Here is a 9,307-nt window from a genome sequence, read left to right on the forward strand (position 1 = left end):
GCTAATGCAGAGAATATATATAATGCCATAATAATAATTTTCAAAAACCACTCATAATCTCTCACAAGAAGGGGGGGAGATTTCTAACATTATGTTGATGTTTTTCTTCCTTGTATATTTTTTATAAAGTTGACAACATATAGAATATATCATTTTATTTCATTTTTTCCCATGTTACAAATTTTTTTTCTGGAAATATCATTTCTAAAGGCCATATAACACCCCCCTCATGTAGATGTGGGTTATTTTAATAACCATCCCTAACTACTGGACATTGAAGTTGTTTCTAATAATTATTATAAACAACACTGAGATGAATACCTCTGTGCATAAGGTTTTATCAACATTTTTTTTTTTTTTTTTTTTTGCGATATGCGGGCCTCTCACTGTTGTGGCCTCTTCCGTTGCGGAGCACAGGCTCCGGATGTGCAGGCTCAGCGGCCATGACCCACGGGCCCAGCCGCTCCGCGGCATGTGGGATCTTCCCGGACCGGGGCACGAACCCGTGTCCCCTGCATCGGCAGGCGGACTCTCAACCACTGCGCCACCAGGGAAGCCCTTTATCAACATTTTTGATGACTTCCTACAGCTGAATTCCCAGTTGTGAATCACTGGATTAAAGGATATGAATGTTTCTGAGGCTCCTGATAGATGGACTGCCAACTTACTGTCCCAATTTGCCCCCTTGCTGGCACAGGGCAGAATGCCCATGTTGACGACCTTCTCAGCCTGTGCGGCAGCCTGTTTATCAAAGGTATGGCTCTTACCATATGTTATGGGTTGAATTGTTTTCCCTAAAAAAGATATTGTAAAATCCTAATCCCCCAGTACCTGTGGATGTGACCTTATTTGGAAACAGGGTCTTTGCAGGTGTAACAAGTTAAGAAGAGGCTATTAGGGTGGGCCCTTACCCAGTATGACTGGGCTTCTAATAAAGAGGAGATTGCCATATGAAGACGCACACAGAACACCACAGGCTAACAGAGGCAGAGATTGGAGTGATGTAGCTGCAGGCCAAGGAATGCCAAGGACTGCCAGCTATCTGAAGCTAGGAAGAAGAGCCAAGGAAGGAGTCCACCCAGAGTCTCGGAGGGAGCAGGGCCCTGCTGATACCTTGATTTCAAACCTCCAGCCTCCAGGACTCTGAGCAAATACATTTCTGTTGTTTCGAGATACCCAGTTTTTGGTGCTCGGTTATGCAGTCCTAGGAGACTAATATACCATATGTTCCCTGGATTGGTGTCAGATGGGCCAAAAGAGCTGAGGTGAGGTGCAAAGGACAGTTCTTACTCCCTCTCCAAAGGATGTCCAATGCAGCCCATTAATCTGTCCTTCCTGGGAACATTACCTGCTCCCATTCACAGAAGCAAGAGTCCAGGGCCCCGATATGTGGCTCTGGGACCCATCACACACTAGAGCAGGGTCTGATTTAGTGTTTTCCCTCAGGGTAACATCTCACACGGTCAAGGGGCACACAAAATATAAACTTTGCATTTGTCTTCAAACTCTTGGATTTGACTCAATGAATAAGTATTTATTAGGCTCTTTCAACACCTCCTGCACTGAAGGCTCATTCAGCAGCTCAGACATGCCAGTGTCTGGGCAAAGGTCATCTTTGTCACTGATTAGGCCTCAGAATGATTCATTATCAGGTTTCTCTCAGGCCTGAAATCCACGATTGGTTAGCAGATCGTGCTGCTCTTAAATTCCTTACCTCTCCTAGAGATGTTGGTCTTTGCTCCAGTGGCTTCTGAAAAAGAGCTCAATGCTCTCTGTTTGACCTTCTTGACCTTGGACAGAAGAATCCCAATTCTTCTTGACCCTAAACCTAAAGAATCCCAATGGAGAAGATTATACACTTAAGGAAGTTGTTATCCCAACAGTTAGAAAGTCTAAAACATTTTAAGCTACCCTTTACTGAGCACCCACCAAGTGTCAATTACCTCCTCTGGTCCCCACAAGAGCCCTAAGAGGTAGGTATAAGGATCTCTATTTTACAGGAGAAGAAACCAAGGCACAGACAGATCAGCAGGTGGCCCAAGGTAGCAGAGCTCAGACACGGCAGAGCCAGAGACGGAACCAGATTTTCTGACACACAGTGCCCCACTCTCTGCTCCATTACGTGGTCAAGGATGGCTGAAGAAGGTCAACTTTTCAGTGGAGTGATAAACGCTACCAAGGGATGCCAGATGTTTTGAGGAGTTACGCCCAATCTTTCGAGGCAAGATATTCCTCATTCGGCTCAGTTTCATCTCCAACTTTTCTGGCATCTGCAGTAATACAGGACTTTGTCACACGACCCCTGAAAATAGTCTAATCTCTGCTAATTCATCTCCTAATTTTGTATCTCACTTTCAATATATCTATTCCTCAGAAGTTGCAAGGAAAATGAGCCCTCTAACTACATACCAGGAATCTCATATTTAATGATATGCTTTGAAAAAAGTTTTGTGAAGGGTTGCAGCCCTTATTTTTTGTATGACTGTGGATTTACACAGGACATGTTAGCTTCAGTTAGGTCCACCTGCATTCCTGGATGTGCAGGCACACGCAACGGGCTGGCTGGCTTTAGTGAAGTACACTTAGGCTCCATCGACCCTTTGCCCTAGTTCCAACTGCTAAGGGAAGATGCATAAGCTCTCCCTGCTGAACAGCTGCCAGGTGTCAATCAGGATAACAAGCCAGGGTCCCAAAGGCTGGGCGGAACTGTCAGGCAAAGAGCAGCTTGGGTCAAAACCCAGGATGAAGCTCTTGTGGAAGCAGCAGACACAGCAAACAGGAAGTGCCCTCAGACACAAAGGAGGCTATCAGGCCAAGCGTGGGGCACAGGAGGGCAGAGGTGACGCTACTTCACTTCCCCATGAGTTCCACCAAGAGGGAGTTGCAAAGATGAAACTCTGGGCCTCCCAGTAGGCCTCCGGGTAGAGAGGGAAGTTGAAGACAGTAAAACCTCTCAGGCCAGGCAAAGCATGGTAAGGGTTATGTGCAGGTGCGGAGGGCTACAAGTCCACAGATTGTGGAATGGCAGAAAAGAGCTTCACCCAGATCGTGATAACTGTCTCTCTGACAGATACATGAGAAATCAGAATTTAAAACACTGGAGGAAGCAGCCTCTACCAAGAGAGTTCTCAGCATGAAAAAAAAGTGGAAGTTGGGGGTTGCAGTGTTTGTGGCTTAAGTATCTGGCCACAGCCCCCATTCTGCACCTGGCCTTAGCCTCCTAGGATAACCCCCACTGGTCCAGCCCACCAACTTCCCCGAAAGGCAACCACACAAGGCCCAGGACCTCCTGCTACTAACACTTTCCATACAGATCCCCAGCCAGTATTTCTGCCCTTTGATGTCACAGGGCTCTGCATCTTGTCCCACCTCAGCAAACTAGACCCCCTGGCTTCCCAAGAGCTGTTATTTTTAACTCTTCTACAGAGGCCTGGAATACAGAGCTTCCCAGAAGTCTGGCTCAATGCTATTTTGACCTGGCAGGAATGAGCCACCCATCCACACACTTGGGAGAAGGCTGCCCAAGGAGAAGGGGGCCGGGAGCTCTTGCTCTGCCTGGGTTTGAATGGGGGTCACATGGGGCAAGAGGCAGCTCACGTGGTCCTGTGAGGCCATACTGACAAACAGCTCTGGACAGATCCGGATGGGTTTGGTTCACCCAGCTCTTGTGCTACTTCTGCCTGCAAGATGAGACACAACACCCCCTCCATGGGCTGGCATCACTTGTCGAGCCGTGGCTTTGGAAAGAACGGCAAGTCAAATCCCGGAAAGAGACTGAGAATAAATTGCAGCTGGAGGCCCACTAACGGCAGTTGTGTCTTGCTCATCCTGGGGGTCAAGGGAGGGTGGGGTGAGGTGGGATGGAGTGGGAGAGGAGGAAACCCAGGTGCCTGTGGAGCTTTGCTGCCTTTCTGTCTTCCTGGCTCCTCTCCCTTCTGACAGGGCAGAGAAAACTGTCAGGGTTAAGGAAGCTTCTAGGTGCCGCTTAGGCCACTGCAGGTGGGTACTTTTTAAAGGGTCTTTTGCCCTTCTTGAGCATCCTAGAGCCACAGGAGGCAGCCTCTCAAAGTGGGTGCTCAACACGGACAGTGGCAGACCAGAGCACCCAGAGGCTCCAGTCTCTTACTCAGAGGAAGAAGCCCAGGCTCCACATTCCTTCCTGCAGCGAATCCATTTTCTTTCCTCTGAGGATTCCTCAGGTAGTAGGAAACTCACCTTTCCAAGGACTGCAGTTATGTCCTTGGCATGTTCTTAAAATTCTTCTTCCTTCTTTTTATGCCTCCTTCCTTCTTCCTACTACTCCCCCCCGCCTTCACTGGGCAGCCACCCACCGTCAACTTACTCAGCCTCTCCAATTCTTTGACCCTTGGACAGACATCCTCTTTGAGGGGTGGGAGGTGGAGGTGCCTCCAGCCCTAACCCCATCCCACCGAGGTCAGCGGAGGCCATTGGGTTAGGCCAGTGCATTTCTTCAGGTCCAACCTTAAGCAGGCAGGGCCAGCCCTCCAGGCTTGGCCAGAGCTGCTCCCATCAAAGGGATCTGGGCCGCGTTCTCCAGACACGAACATTCCCTGGTGGCCTGAGGCCGAGCGTGTCCACCCGCGGTTCTTCTCCTCCCCCAGAAACGTGGCCTGGGGCCTTTCCCAGCAAGGGCCTCTCCCTCCCCCACGCCTCCCCAAGCCACCCACCCAGCGCCGGCTCCAGCACGTGGCTCCGGGCGCAGATTCCCTCCCCGCCCAGGCAGCTCCTTAGGGCGTTTTTCACCCTCTCGGTTCCCCTACCCCCCGTGACTTCTTGTAAAAAGCTCCGCTGGTCCCCACCCACCTCCACCCTCCCGCGGCTGCCAGCCCCGGCCAGCCCCGTACCGCCTCCCCCGGAGGTAGCGCTCTCTCCCTGCCCCTGGCAGCGGGCTCCGCTTCGGAAACTGTTGACTCAGAGGGTGGCCGGGCGGCCAGCGTCTGATGTCAGCTTGGACTGGGGCCAGGGGAGCCGAGGGGCCGGGGGAGGAGGGTGCCGGAGGCGGGCGGGAGCGGGAGGCGCGGGAGGCGTGGGAGGCGGGAGGCTGGAGGCGCTGGGCGCGCGGGAGGAGCCAGACGCCGGTCGCGGGGCGGGGAGCCGGGCCCTCCCGGGGGCCGCTCGGCCGCGGCGGGGGTCTGCGCTCGGCGTCCCGGCTCCGCGCTGCGCGCTCGGCGGCTGCGGCTGCCCAGGCGCCCGTGAGTCACGGTGCGTCACCGGAGCAGATGCCCAGGGAGGCTGGAGGCTCCCCGGCTCCCGCTGACTCATCAGAAAGCCCTGCTCCGCGGCCAGGGAGGCGGGGGGCGGGGCGGGGGAGCGGCCCGGGCCGGCGGCTGCCGAGGTCGTTTGAGGCGCTCCGAGCCGGAAAACCCCAAGAAGGCGGCTGCGGCGGGGGCGCTGGGGGTGCTCGGCGGGGAGCGGGGACGACTGGCAGCGACCGGGGTCACCTGCGGCGCGGGCTGGCGGACGCCCCGCTGTCGGGAGGAGGCGGTTCCGTGGCTCCAGCACTGGCCTCGGCGGCGCCCGAGGTCACGGGGTCCTACCCCTCCCTTTAAGACTTTGGGTCTGTCTGTGGGAAGAGACTGCGCCAGCATCCAGGGACTCGACGCTCTCATCCCCTGCCTCAGTCTTTCTACCCGTCCCTCCCCAAGGGAAGCTGCTCTGGTGCTGCGGACACCACGTGCTGGGTCAAGGCCTGGCCTCAGCTCTTTCCTGTCGCTGCCTGCTAACCACAAGCCCCCCTGACACTCCGGAAATGGAGCGGACGGGCCAGAGAACTATCAGGAAGGGGCATGAGCAGAGAGGATTTATCTTTGTGGCTGTCCACCCTGTCCTGGAACAGGGACAAATTCTGTAGCATTCAGGAAAAGCGTGGGGCTCCTCCACGCAAGACGCCTCCACCCCACCCCCAGAGACAGGCTGGGGAGGAAGAGGCACAGAGGAGTGTGATCGTCCCCGCCCTTCCTGCATCTACAGCCTGGCCAGGGAGACAACCCTGCGCACACCAGGGCAGTGACAGTCTGGGAAGGGGGTACAGGCGCTTCCAGAAGGCGCTTCCAGAAGGTGGAGGCTTCCTGGTGGAGCTGGCATTAGGGCAGGGACCTTGAAGAGGAAGGATTTCAACAGATGGGGAAAGGACATTCCAGATGGAATCAAATGCCGGGAACCAAAACCTAGAAGGGGAAAGATCAGGGGGAGTTCTGGGAACGGCAAGCAATCCAGTTGGACTGGAAGAACTGAGGCGCACAGGAGCATCAGGGGCCTCTCCCGGCAGCACGAACGTGGATCTCAGAAGCAGGCACAGTGGCCCAGAGGGACCTGGAGTCACGCTGGGTTCCTCCCTCTGTCCCTGGGCACCGAGTCATGCCAGTTCCCAGACGGGTGGACTCTTTCCAACTGTTCCACAGTCCTGCTCAGCCACCGCCGAAGGAGCCTTCCTGCCTCGGACAGCTTTTATTAGTTGGTCTCTAACGCAGACCCTCCTTTGTTCAGATATCGAATGCTTTCCCATTCTGTCCTTTGACCACTGTTTGTATTGATCTCCCTCAGTGTTTCTCAACCGCGACAGCACTCTGGAATTACCTGGGGGTGCTTTAGAAATCACAAATGTTGACACATGGGCTCCCTCCCAGAAAGGTGATTTCACTGGTCTGGGGTGGAGCCCAGGCATCAGCATTCTTTCACTGGGCAGCCAGGAATGAGAACCACTGATGCAGATGGTCACTGTCAAGAGTGTCCAGATGAGGCCCACACTCCCAGAGCGGGGGCCCCCTGGCCTTCAGACTTCCCAACTCCAACAACCCCCCACCTCCCCCGAGAGCGGCCTTGGCAGATCTCCAGGAGCAGTTGGGCTCCCCAAGGCTGGAGTTGAAACGTGTTTCCCAGGCATCCACTCTGCAGCTGAGGCCAAAGTTTCCAACAGGAAGGGAGGGTGAGGCTTCTGTTTCCCAAGAGCCAACTGGCCTTTCAAGCCAGTGATAACGACCATGAACCTCACTGGCAGGAGAACCAGGCATCAGTAGGAACTGCAGCCATTTCCTGTCGACAAGGCATACCTGGAAGAGGCCCTAGGTGGAGGTGGCACCACCTGTAACATTCTGTCCTCAGAGGTGGAGGAGGACCCAGCTAAGGACAGATTGGGGACCTGGGCAACAGGTCCTCTGCTTTCTTACGGGCAAAAAGGAGGTGATGCTTCCTGCCTCAAAGGTTCTTGTGAGGGCCCTGAGATAAATCACCCCAGCGTGGAGGTAATTTTCAGTAAGCATTCTTTTCTTCCTGTTTTGCTAGTAAGTCACAAATTTAGGGAAAATGTCCATGTCTGGGCCTCTCAGCTCTCTCAGCATTTGTCCACCCGCACCTCCTCAATCTACAGGATTTGGGGAGGACCCCAAAACCATATCTGAAGCCAGGGGTAAAGGTCAGGCTGAGGAGCTTGGCAGTGGCCTGTCTGCTGCAAGGGAAATGACATTAACAAGGGGGGAACCAACGGTCCTCTCCCAGGACTGAGAAGCAGAAATATGGCCTTGAACCTGGGGAGGATCTACAACTAGGAAGAATTTCCTGACAAATGGCAATGCTGCCTAAAGGACTCATGAGAGTTTGTGAAAGTCAGAGATCCATCCTGGATACCTGAGCCTGTCACCACCAAGCAGTGTTGTGTTCCCATTTGACAGCTGAGAAAACTGAGACAGCGACATTCAGTACCTTGGTAAAGCAGGCACAACCAGCAAGTGGCAGAGCAGTGACTGAAATGTTAAAGACCAGCAGTTAAGCATAGTGGGGCAAGACCTCCCCCAACCCCGCTTTTTGACTCTAAGATCTTGGGATTTTGAGTTTTTCATCTCAAGCCTTGTTTGCAATCAGAGCCCTAGAAAAGCCAAACTTAATCCTAGGGCGGACGCATTTAACCCAAAGAGAAAGTGTGTCACTGAAGTGCTTGTGCACTCCTCTCCCTTTGAATCCCCATTACGGAGGAGGAAACTCTATGAAGGGTAACTAGTGTGTATTGGAAGGTCTTTCCTGGGCAAAATGAGGGCGAACAAGAGATTGTCGAAGGCCTTGGGAAATGCAGTAGAGACGCCACGAGATGGCCCTTTCTTGGATTTAGGAATGGATAATTCTTCCCTCCCTTAGAATTCTCCCCGGCACATCTCCTGGCGTCACAAGGTTCCTGGTGTGAAACCTGCGGGCCTACTGGGAGGTTAGGTATTCCTTTTCCCATTTCACAGATTAGGAAACTAAGCTGGACCGAGGCTGGGATTCAATATTGGTTGGATCTGACTGCATAAATTCCTTCCCTCGTTCCTGAGAGAGGACTGACCACCTACGGCGGACACGACTGCTAACCTGGCCGCCCTCCCAGGCCAGACTCTCCCCGCTGCAGGGCGGCCCGGGGCGCGGCAGAGCAGAGGAGCAGAAGGAACGGAACCGGCGCGACACGCGCACACGCCGAGGCCCAGGGCGGGGGCCCCCGAGCGCCAGGGAGGGGCGCATTTCCCTTCCCGCTCCCCTGGGAACCCGGAGCGGGGGGAGGGGGCAGCCTCTGCCCTCCCCATCCGCCCCGGCCGCCAGGTGCCCAGAAACTCGGCCTCCGCCCCCTCCCCCCGCGCCTGTTCCCGGCGCAGCCCGTATCTCGGCAGTCACGTCTCCCCATCCGGCTCCAAAGTACGAGTCAGCCACGGCCCGGCCAACCCCGCGGAAGGGCGGAGGCAGGGAGAGGGAGGGCGGCGCCGGGTGCGGAGTGGGGGCAGACGGCCCGGGCGGGCGGGGCCGCGCGCGGCACCCCCTCCTCCCTCCCGCGCTGCGCGGGCGGGTCTGCGAGGAGCCGGGTACCGCCCACCGCGCCAGGGTCGGCCCGGACCTAGGGGCGAGGCGCTGGCTAGGTCCGAGCAGCGCGGCCGCCGCCCCGGCTGGGTGCTCTGCGGGCGGGGGGCGGGGCGGGTGGGGAGGCCCGGCGGGGAAAGCCGGGAGGCCGCGCCTCCGGAGCGGCGCGCGGGCGGGTGTTGCTGGGGAGAAAAGCGCGGCCGCGGCCCCGCCCCGAGCCCCGTGAGCGCGGCGCCCTCTGCTGGTGCGGACTCAGAAGTGCACGGAGACTCCCCCCGCATCTACAGCGACTACCCACCCGACTGCAGAGGCAGAGGAGGGCTCCGGTCCTGCTGTAGGTTCGTAGAAATTCCTAGTTAATTAAAGATCTCCATTCTCTTTTAAAAATAATAATAATAGGGCTTCCCTGGTGGCGCGGTGGTTGAGAGTCCGCCTGCCGATGCAGGGGACACAGGTTCGTGCCCCGGTC

At 55.6% G+C, this 9,307-nt stretch overlaps 1 pseudogene; it reads left to right on the plus strand.

Moving 5' to 3' along the window:
* Positions 1 to 4,519: 4,519 nt before the first annotated feature.
* On the plus strand, positions 4,520 to 9,307 carry LOC113633399 (translation initiation factor IF-2-like; annotated as a pseudogene).

Source organism: Aethalodelphis obliquidens, unplaced genomic scaffold (assembly GCF_003676395.1).
Source record: "Aethalodelphis obliquidens isolate GAN/ISIS:26980383/991018 unplaced genomic scaffold, ASM367639v1 scaffold39, whole genome shotgun sequence".
Classification (NCBI taxonomy): Eukaryota; Metazoa; Chordata; class Mammalia; order Artiodactyla; family Delphinidae; genus Aethalodelphis; species Aethalodelphis obliquidens.